This window comes from Vanessa tameamea, chromosome 9, assembly GCF_037043105.1.
Source record: "Vanessa tameamea isolate UH-Manoa-2023 chromosome 9, ilVanTame1 primary haplotype, whole genome shotgun sequence".
Classification (NCBI taxonomy): Eukaryota; Metazoa; Arthropoda; class Insecta; order Lepidoptera; family Nymphalidae; genus Vanessa; species Vanessa tameamea.
In genome coordinates this window covers 1,050,626-1,060,954 of record NC_087317.1, presented here as the reverse complement: position 1 = coordinate 1,060,954, position 10,329 = coordinate 1,050,626, and positions in this window count along the sequence as shown.

Below are 10,329 nucleotides of genomic sequence, written 5' to 3'. Positions count from 1 at the left end.
ATCTTACAGACGATAGCGATATAAAAAAAAACAAATTCAAACATCGAACGAAGTTAACTTTAAAACGTATACTTCGAAAATATTTATAAATTAAAAAAAGGTTCGTGTAACTGCTATTGCGGCAGAGTTAAAAATAGTTTTAATTGCACACGAGTAATTTTATTTACAATAATAATCTTCTTATTAACAGTGAAATGATTATTATTATTATGATAAATCTAATTTATTCTTTTTCCACTACATATCATTCACTCACAAATTTAAACATTCCTAATTTAAATTTATAAATTGTACAATATGACAGATGTCAAGTTTTCTATAACGAGGTGACACTTACTAGTAACTTCATCATATAGTCCAACGTCACCCTGTGCGCGCTCGTCATAAAAATTCACTCTCATCATTTATTCATAACGCTCCAAAAAAGTATACCTTCAAAAGTATTTTATTAATATAAAAAAAAATTAAAAAAAAACCAGCACTTTACACAGAAAACTGCGCTGCTACAATGCGCGAGCCGAGCACCAGATTTTTTTTGCATTTATTAGGCTAACCAACCATAGATAAGAACAACAATAAGCTAATTATAGGTGTACACCGCATACAAAAAGAATTAAAATAGATTAATTAGTATATTTTACTTGGTAGTAGAGCATGGCCGTCTGGGTACGTACCACCCACTTATCCAATAGTCTATCGCTACCAGCAATACTTAGTATTATTGTATTTTGGATTGAATGGTGAGTGTAATTTAGATACAAGGGACATATCTTAGTTCCCAAGGTTGGTGGCGCTTAGCAGTTGTAAGGACCATTCCTCACGCTGCCAAGCATTACTGCCGTGATAAGCGACGTCGACCACTTTTCATCGGGTAGTCCATTTGCTCATTCACTTACCTAGAATTGAACCCGCAATCTTCAGTTAAAATTCACGTGTTTTAACCACTGAACCATATCGGTTGTTCAAAAATAAAAAGTAATCATCCCATACTTCGCGTCACAGTGATGAAAATCGAAACTCATAGAATAGAAGACTAAATGTATACCGATGGAAATAGAATTTTCTTTTTTACGGCAAATTAAAATTGACATCTGTCCCTAGGGAGGAAAATGTGTCATCATTTAATAGATTTGCCGGGAAAAAAGGTTTTATTTACGTCATGTTACAATGTTTATAATGGACCGTTTTCCTGACAAATTTTCGCCAATAAGAATATAATATGTTTACATAATAATTTCGTATTTAAAGGTGAGTGAGATCTATAATAAGATTCTAAAGTTATTTTTAACTTGGCTTATTAAAAAATCTCCTGCCAAAATAACGTTGATAAATAAGGCATTTCATTCGATACAACAAAGCGTGAACTTAGTATTTGTTAATTTACAGGCAGGATATACCTATATAAATTTAACTGCAATCTCTTTAAATATCTGTCACTGAAATTGGAAAAGAATCACTACTGAGGTTCTTGCCAGTTCTTCTCGATAGAGTCGACTCGATAGATCGAGTCGATCAAATATTCTACCGCCAAACAGCAATTCTTAGTATTGTTGTGTTCCGGTTTGAAGGATGAGTGAGCCAGTGTAACTACAGGCGCAAGGGACATAACATCTTAGCTCCAAAAGTTGGTGGCGCATTGGTGTAATGTAAGGAATGGCTATTATTTCTTACATCGTCAATGTCTATGAGCGGTGGTGACCCCTTACCATCAGATGGCTTATTTGCCCGTCCAAGTACCCCTCCATAAAAAAATATATTCGTACTCATATTAATTATAGCAAAATTACCAATTATAAAATTATAAAGTCACAAATTAATTAACATCAAACCAATTTATTATTAAAATAAATATTTAATTTATTATATTCTTTATTTTAAATACTATTTAAAATAACTACTTATATCTAGTTGGTGTTGTTGTTGAACTACTCTCAATGTAATTTCCGCAATATATTTTGCCCCATTGGAAGATTTTTACTTATTTAAGACCACTATGAAGGAATCTTTTAAAATGTTACCTAATAGTCATAAATCTGTAATAGTATGTCACGACTTTAATTTCGACTTAATAAAGGAAACTACGTTGAGTGTTCTGTGAGTCACCTTATTTAAATCGTTAAATGAACGCACAGAATTAATGAACCGACTCGAATAAACAACGAGACTTTACGTTTATTAACAATCGTACGTTTTGTAACTGTTTAATATATGAAGTATCAATTATAAATAATTTAACTTCTGTCACACAAAGAAATTACTAATTCAAAAATATATATATACAGGCCAATAAAGGCTAATTCATTAAATTGTTTTAAATATATTGTGGAGGGTAATTTATCTAATTTAGATGTAACGACACAAGATCCAAATTTACTTTATAATTCATATTAAATTACTTTTTTCTTAATTATTTGTTAATCAAAGTATTTAAAATGAAATAATTTTATAAAACATAATAGATAACTAATTGAAGTTTAGTGACTTCTACTATTGGTAAAAATAAAAACAAACTATACAACGTATGTAGTATGATACAGTAGAATTATAACATAGCCTTTTTAGACCATATCAATCAAAATTCCAAAATATTTAAAACTCCGTACATTTATACTGTATTTATACATAAAGAACATAATCTTAAATTCTGATGGTGGAATAAATGCAACATGGGATATTATTGGTTATGTTCGCGGAAAACCTAAGAAGGAAATGGTATCAATCAAATTAAACGATATACAAATTCTGAATTAGAATACAAGTTGCAAATTTATTTGATTGTTTTTTTTTACCATGAGACACCACTCACTCATCAGATATTCTGCCGCCAAACAGCAGTACACAGTATTGTTAGGTTCCGGTTTGAAGGGTGAGTAAGCCAGTGTAACTACAGGCACAAGGGACATAACATCTTAGTTTCCGAGATTGGTGGCGCATTGATGATGTAAGGAATGGTGAATATTTCTTACAGTGCCATTGTCTATGGGCGGTAGTGACCACTTACCATCAAGTGACCTATTTGCTTGTCCGCCTACCGATATCATAAAAACATTTCAGTTAAAATCATCTACATTGATGTAGCTAGATTATTGAACAATAATGTTTCTAAATACTTTATTGATTTTTCATTTGAAACAGTCTGCAATCGATGGCATAACATTATTTAAAACACTAAATATTTAAAAAAACTAACAATGTATAGGGTATTTCTGTAAAATTCATTAATAACATCATATATGATATTGCTCTGTACATAGCTTTTTTTTTTTTTAAATAGAAGCAATCTCAGTAATTACACCCCATTTCTAAGCTCCCATATCTAAGTAAAATATTTAAAAAAATATTTTAAATCAACTTCTCGTCCATTTCGGTACAAATATTATTTTTCATAGCAAGCAATTTGGTTTTACGATGGGTCGCTCGACAACCGATGTGGGAATAGCACTTCTCAAATTTACAATGCATTGGAAAAATCACAGAATGCTATTAGAGTATTCTGTGTCTTTGTCTAAAGCATTTGATTGCGTAGCGAACGAAACGCTTCTATATAAGCTCAAATAATACGATTCTAAATAATTCTGATTTTCATAACACAAGTGCTTTAGCTACTTACATTGGGATCAGAGTAATGTATGCGATGCTATCCAATATTTATTTATTTATATTTTTATACTTTACTAATACACTCTGTAACTAAAATGATGGAAAAGAGTATCTACTGAGTTTCTTGCCGGTTCTCCTCGGTAGAATCTACTTTCCGAATCATTTTTCCAGCATTTAATTCAACACAATAATATTACGATTCAAAAGTGAGCCTACTTGAATAAATAACAGTTTGATTTTGATTTGCCTTTAAACTTGTTTTTTGTTATTGTTTCAATTCACACGGGATTTTAATAAGAATTTTATATTTGTCATTGAATAATTCTCGAGCGTTGTTAATTTGTTTCATTATGTCGGCTATGTAATACATTCAACTCAGTATCCCACGAGCTCTTTTCTGAAGATTTCCTTTTTAATTACCTTGATATAGGTATTCTTTTTGATTTTATCATTGTATTCGTTTTAAATTTACTATTTATTTTATTTTTTCTTCAATGACAATTATAATCAAATTTTTAATTCACATATGCTTTGTATATCATTTCATTCAAAATAACCTCTGGTTGGACGCTTCACGGAACACGTAATTTATATATATCTGTGGTGTGAACCGATCACGAAAACCGTAATGGCGGCAATTCGGATCGCCCGCACGCTCATTAGCGCCCTGAGTTGTGTCAGAGCGGGAAAACGTCATATATATATAACAATCCCTGCCACTCTAAAATAATCCAAGCTTCGTACACCTTTTTAGAATTATTTTAATATCCGAATATTCCTTGTTCCAATGTTGTTTACACCTTTAAAGACGTATCACTTTGTATGTTACCCAAGTCTGATATTAATTTTAAGTGCTTAGTTATAAGTTGATGGTGTAACTTTTCCAATAAATAAAATTCCTGTGACTTTCGATCAGGTTACATAACTTTGAAATAATTTTAAATTAATTAATTAGCCATATATACATAATATTCTACATAACGTATGTTTGACGTGATACGTCTATCGATAGGCCTTTGGGGTAAGACCTACTGGTACGCCGTGACGATAAATGGCATGACGCTCTCTACTTCCTTGTGGTTTTAACACTACTGATTTTTTTTGGGAACCTGTTCTAAAAGCATAATTATTGTTCCACAAAATGATTATTAATACTTTGTCGTTATGTGACATAACTAACTAAAGTTATCTAATGTTGATAGTATTTACGTAACTATTTCTAGAAAAAACTTTTATATTTTATAAATACACCTACGCGATACTAGTTGCCTCTCACAACTTCGTTAGGTGTTTGGTGTAAAAAATATCGTACTTAAGGTTCAAGCTTACTTTAAACCAAATTTCATCAAATTCTCTTCAGTGGTTTGGCCGAGATAACGTAACAGACAGAGATACATAATTACTTTCTCTCTTATAATAATAATATACTTTAGAAGTATTTCAAATATATATTTGTATTGACACACATTTCTCAACTACTTTTTCAGTTCGTTCCGGATTTTAAGGGTAGATTCAAAAAGTTTCATTGAACGTTTTCACACAAGCCACTTTAATTTGCCTCTGCGAAGTATACGCTTTCGGAATATTGATGAATATTGAATATGAAAATAATTGGTGTGACGTATTTGTTTTAGGGGAAAATCTCTGATAATGTATTTTCTATGGTGGGATCGATTGCGAACAAAACACTTTTTCACAACGATAAAACAATAAAATCAGAGAAATATTTTTACAAGCACTATTGAATCATTTTACGAATCATATAAAATATTTTTCCATTAATAATACTGTTATAATTTCTATACATACGTACATATATGTATAATAAATACATATATAGGTATATGATAAATAGACAACGATATACATATATAAAGATGTAGATACAGTTCAGTACCTTTCTTAAAGTTCATCAAGCGATGTTCGTTTTTTTTTTGCTTAGTTGCTATTTAATAAACAATTGTAATATCATTAATGTATATTTTACTCAAGCTGTGAATTGATTAATTATGGTCGGAGATATAATTTCGACTAAGTTTCAAATACATACTTGGTGATTTAGGACATTGTCAAATTCTACCGCGAAACAGCAATACTTATTATTATTGTGTTCCGATTTGAACACAATAATATAAGTGAGCCAATGCAACTAAAAGCACAAGTGATAACAGCTTAGTTCCCAAGTTTAACGCATTGGCAATGAGAGGATCCTATAGATGGTGACCACTTAATATAAGGTAGGGCAATCAGAACGTCCGCTTAACTATAAAATAAATATATATGTTAACTTACTATATCACCGCACAATGGCAACACAACAAAAATTAATTTGATTGACATTTTAAATTTCGAGTGACATAAACAACGACATCAAAGCAAAACTGAAAAAAAAAACATTTTAACAATATTACACAAATATTTAATTTATCTGATGACTCAGCTCTACATTATTTCTCTCAATTTTTTGTCCTACACGCCCTTATTAAGGACGTCGTTTGTCACTAAACTTGAAGGCCTGACGCGACATCCTTTAAAAACATAAGGGTGCACTTTCAAACGATAATTACAAGCTAAAAGGAACGAGCGTGACTTTTGAAATTCCTGAATGCAACTTAAACGCTCACACGTTTTTAAAAAAAACCTCACCCAACATGCCCCCGACTTTCATTTATTATCCAGTCACATTAACGTAAGAACTCCTTTGTGCCGAGAAAAATATGATTATGACACAAACCGTCCCTCCTATTGTCCTTTATTCGATTTTTTCTCGCACAAAAAAACCTCAATATGGCTCGCATTTTTGCTGCCTTAGCCCAGTCGGGAAATTAAAAAAGGCTAGCAATCATGGCCGCATTGTCGCTGTCACTTTTATTGTGAGTTAGAATTAGGTTGACCATTATGTCATTTTATTTTATTACCCACTATCTGAACCTGCGGCTTTACCCGTGCGAAAATTATGAAACTGTACTTATAGCACACAAATTTAATTATTTAATTTTGAATTAAAGAAGTTATATAAATCGGTTTGACGACTTCGTGAAGAAGTAATAAATAGAGTTACTTTCTAATTTATAATATTAGTGTAGATTTATAGTCACACGGCCCAGTGCCTACAAACATTTATTCTCTAAATATTGTTATTATTTTATAGTCATTTATCTTACGTCGTTATAGAGACGAGACACACTGTCACCGGAACACAACTCAAAATCTACTCATTAATATACCAATACACCTATTTGGAGCAAGTATTTTTATATATTTTTTAAGTTATTAGTATAGGCTTTTGTCAAATTTTTGCTACGTCAATACTAACTTATTTTAAAATTGTAGAACGTAGACGTGTCTGAAATAAACTTTTTCTTAGTCTTATTCTTAAACATGTGAATCTTAACGGAAGATTTCGAGTTCAAACCCGAGGAATTTAAATAATTAATCGCATGCTCGGCGATGTACATCTTCGAGCTACAGGACAGCCATCTTTTATTAAATTCTGCACGTGTATCCACCATCCGGCATTGTATCAGCGTGGCGAACATTAAATTAGCTCTAGATCTTCTCCACAAGAACTTGTTATGTTCATATTAACAGTTTATTTCAACAATAACGTCCCGACTTCGTACACATCGATTGGCATACCAATCTAAACCATTCAGGACCCACTTAAAAACATACATTCACCAAAATCGTTCCAGTCGTTTAGAAGAAATTCAGTGACAAACGCACAGGATTATATATGTTGGTCTATGATATATAAACAATGCTTTTTATTGTGATGAAGATTTTGACTATAAATATAGCATCTTGGTTTTTAGAAATGAAATTATTTTATTATTAAAAATTCCCGAAGTGTTCGAACGTGATTTTACTTTTTCTCTAAGCTTACTTTAATTAATTACAATAAATCCTTCAAGTATCTGTTTACTCCAAAAACCCTCAATAAATTACTAATTAACCTCAGGTGTTACACTTCGATTACTTAACTTTTAATTACTGAACCACAAATTTACGTCCGCGGCTTTGCCTGCCATTAAGGTAGACGGTAGGTGTTAAGTATGTCTTTTTCAGAATAGTATGTAAAATTTCATGACTAATGGTTGAGTTTTTCACATGTGAAACTATAAAATAAACAAACATACTTTCGAATTTATAATTATAATTTAAAAAAAAAATGGTTCCTTTAATTTGATGACCTATGGTTTGTATGAATTTTTGTGCTAATCAGTCTTAATAATCTAGTAACTTGCTCACAGCCGGGCTAATGACACCCGTGTGAATTGAAAACTAGGTATAAAATAATTTATTATTATAATTAGAAGGACTTTACCTTACTTTATTAGCTAACCATATTTTCGCATCCCCATATACCTCGCAGTGCTACGGCCTTGTCTCGTTTTTAAGGGAGCTTATTTCAGCACACTGTTTGAATGCTTGGTTTGGTGGAATTTACGTTCAGGTATCCGCAATCGTCAATATAGATTCACAAGTTTTAACCACAGAGATATCTCGGATGTAAAATGATTTACATTAATTCATTTAATGATTTATTTAATATACCTGTCGCATGTTTAATTAACTGAATATAACAAATGTATATTATTACATATGTATAAAACAAGTTTGATAAATTAAAAAAGTGATTTCACTTGGAATTACGGAATGCAATCCCGGTATCCGTGGATCCCGAAATACCGGGATCCCGCATACATTTTGCAGGCCTAATCTCGGTCGAAAATTTTCTGGGATCTTACTGGACTGGCAGGATGACAATTTTTTTTAAATATTAAATTTAAGGAACGTAGAGATATTGTGAGCCTTTCTTTTGAGCAAACTATAGAAATAGCCTGTGCAGAGCTTGAGCGTGTCATTATTGTATGCGTATACAGGCCCCCCTATTGGATTAAATGAATTGTTTGAAAATGTATTGGAAAATGTTTTATCGAAATTATCTGAATCTAATAAAGAAATTATTGTTTGTGGAGATTTTAATATAAATTTACTGCATAATACAGCCACAAGTATTAGACTCAGATCATTGTTAAGTTCATATAATCTGGTAAATCTGTTCTTAGAACCAACTAGAATAACAGATTCTACAGCAACTTGCATAGATAACATATTTGCAACCCATATTCCACAAAATAAAATTGTTATTAATAAACTAAATTCAGATTGATTAAAAAAATAAGCAATTTCGAAAAAATTATGTTTTTTCCTTTGACCACAAGTCGTATTGAGAAGTTTAGAAATAATATTATGGCCAATCTCCCACACCTATCTTTTAGTGATAATACCAATGTTTTGTATAATAATCTATTTAAATTAATTAGAAACAAGTTTAATGCAATATTCGCTTCTAAAACAGTTAATACAAAAACCTTTTTAAAATTCAATGATTGGGATACTATTGGAATTCTTAAAAGTAGGCAACGAATGTACGAGCTTTATAATGAAAGGACGTACAATCACAGTGCCACTTTTGCCAACTATGTAAGTAACTATTCAAAACTATTTAGAAAAGTGTGCTTTTTGGCAAAGTCTTTAACTATAAAAAATCGAATTAAGAATGCACATGACAAAATAAAAATGACTTGGAAAATTATTAATTGTGAAACTGCTAGAGGTGGCAGTCGCAGCTCCGAATTGAACTTAAATTATAATAATAAAGTCATAAATAGTGAACGGGAAGTTGCTTCAGTTTTTGAACAATTTTTTTGCTGACATACCAGTTTCTAATCTATCTATCTAGTATATAGAAGTCTATCAGGTTTATGGAATTTATGGAATTATGTTATTTATAATTTTCGAGGTCTGAGCGCACTCTACTGGATCCTGCAAATACCTGGATCCAGCAGGACTAACATGGTCTGGTCCCGCTGGACATGGATTGTAATTATCGTACGGGATGCATTCCCGAAATATACAATCAAATTTTAAATTCAAAGTGATAGCTTCCGTACATTTTCAGCAAGTTTATTTGTGTGTTAAATTTTTTCTATTCGTTTTAAACTACTATCTAATTATAATATAAAAATATTTTTTCTTATCCAGAAAATAAATTAAGATCTTTCGTTAACATATAACTATATTGTGAGGTCATAAAAACATAACGAATTCAATCAATACAAAGAACTCAATTTGTCACAATAAAGAAAAATAAGATTTTTGTCGGTAAAACACCCTAAATTAATGAAGATTATAAAAAATAATAACTGTTTTACCGACATTAAATTTAAAATATTTAAACATTGGCAACGTGAAAATATGCATTTGATTATTCTATATTCATATTCAGATGTCTTTACTAATATTACAAATTCGAAAATCACTCTCACTGTTACTTTTTCACGACCAAACCACTGCAACGAATTTGATAAAATGAATCAAACTTGAACCGTAAGGAAGGACATGGGCTACATTTTTATGCCTATCGAAAACAAAATATACTTTATTCAAGTCGGCTTTTACAAGCACTTGAATTGTCATTTTACAAACTATATTTAGTGAAGCTACCATCGGTTCATAATATAGATTCTACCGAGAAGAACCGGCAAGAAACTCAGTAGTAACTCTTATCCAACATTTAAAATACAAAGTTATTTTAATATATATTTAATATATTTTTATCATCTATATAATCTGGTATTGAATAATACGCTTTTTTAATATATTTTTTACAAATGATTCGAGTTTAAGAATCTGACGACCAAACCCTCAAACACGAGCGAC